The sequence below is a fragment of the Penaeus monodon genome, chromosome 36 (assembly GCF_015228065.2).
Source record: "Penaeus monodon isolate SGIC_2016 chromosome 36, NSTDA_Pmon_1, whole genome shotgun sequence".
In the NCBI taxonomy this organism is placed as follows: domain Eukaryota; kingdom Metazoa; phylum Arthropoda; class Malacostraca; order Decapoda; family Penaeidae; genus Penaeus; species Penaeus monodon.
The window spans coordinates 21,281,428-21,283,460 of record NC_051421.1 but is presented as its reverse complement, the minus strand read 5'-3'; positions in this window follow the sequence as shown (position 1 = coordinate 21,283,460).

The following is a 2,033-nucleotide window of genomic DNA, read 5'->3' as shown; positions in this document are numbered from 1 at the left end:
TATATATATATATGTATATATATATATATATATATATTATATATATATAGTATATATATATGTATATATATATAATGTATATATTATATATATATATATATATATATATATTATATATATATATATATATATATATATTGTGTGTGTGTGTGTGTGTGTGTGTGTGTGTGTGTGTGTGTGTGTGTGTGTGTGTGTGTGTGAGTGAGTGAGTGAGTTGTGTGTGTGTGTGTGTGTGTGTGTGTGTGTGTGTGTGTGTGTGCGGCGCGCGCGCGTGTGTGTGTGTGTGTGTATGTTGTGTATTATAGTATTTATATATATTATATATATATATATATACATATATATATATATACATATATATATACATATATATATATATATATATGATATATATACATATATGTATATATATATATATATATATATATATTATATATATATATATATAGTGTATACATATATATATAGTGTATACATATATCCGTTTCCTCTTTCTTGCTTTTCTCCTTCACTTGCCCTCTCCGCATCCCCTCCATCAAAACCTTTCTTTTTCGTCGGGAATAGCACACTTTATCTTTTAAACGAGGATGTCGCTCTCCCTTAAACGAATTCATCTCCTTCTGCTGTGCGCGCTGTCGACTTCCCACCCCGAGAAAACACACAACATGGGATCCTCTATGAAAAAGAGGTCAGGGAAATAATTCACCTTAATTTCAATGGACAGCCGACACGCCCTCCGCCCATCCGCCCTTCTCGCGCCCTCGAAAGGGTCTTCACACGTCTATTGTGTCTGATGTAAGGAACTCTATATGTGACTTCCTTGTATAAGTGTGTATTCATGTCCCCAGCCGAAAAGGGACCGCGAATGTAAATAACGCCATTACATACCGTTTTGGAACTTCCGCTGCTCTGCCCTCTACACTTCATTAAAATTCTATCACACGTGCAATTATCTTCCTTTTTTTGTACGCTTTCCCTTTTTTTTTCTTTCTTTCTTTCTTTCATGTCTCACGCTTTGTATTCAGGTACTTTAGGTCTTAATGAGTTTAACTTCAGCTCTGTGCAGTTTGCGATCATGTCTTTCGAGTTTGTAGATGGTTACCTCTTAACAGCCCGTATTTCGTCCCTAAAATAACCAGTTAAAAATGGACCAGTATAAAGCCCACATTTCTTCTGTAAAATAATCAGAAAAGAGAGAGAGAGAGAGAGAGAGAGAGAGAGAGAGAGAGAGAGAAGAGAGAGAGAGAGAGAGAGAGAGAGAAGAGAGAGAGAGAAAATAAGTAATGAAAAGCCACATTTCTTCTCCAAAATGATCAGTAAAAAGGCGGGGGAGGAATAAGGAACGTAAACCCACCTTTCCTCTCCAGAATAATCTGCAAAAAAGGCGAGAAAATATGGAACCAAAGCCCACCTTTCCTCTCCAAATTAATCCGCAAATAAAGGGGAAAAAAGAAAACGAAAGCCCACATGTCCCAGCCAAATGAAAGGCTCCCCTCCGAAAGCCCACATGTCCCAGCCAAATGAAAGGCTCCCCCCCGAAAGCCCACATGTCCCAGCCAAATGAAAGGCTCCCCTCCGAAAGCCTTTCCCCGGGAGCTGCCCATTCCCCTCTAAAAGCCCAAGCTTATTCCCACTTTGCTATCAATTACAACGCCGCTATCGAGCTCCCGGTGGATCCCTCGCCAATGCCACGCCTCTCTTTCTCTCTTTCTTTCTCTTTTCTCTCTCTTTCTCTTTCTCTCTCTTCCTCTTTCTCTCTTTCTTCCTCTTTCTCTCTCTTTTCTCTTTCTCTCTTTTCCTTTCTTTCTTTCTTCCTCTCTTACTATCTCTTTTCTCTCTCTCTCTCTCTCTCTCTCTCTCTCTCTCTCTCTCTCTCTCCTCTCTCTTCTCCTCTCTCTCTCTCTCTCACTCTCTCTTTTCCTTTCGTTCTTTCTTTCTCACTTTCTTTTTAAATTCCTTTCTCTCTTTCTTCCTTTTTTCTTTCTTTTTTCTCTCTTAATTCCTTCCTTCTGTTTCAGTATTTTCACTTTTTT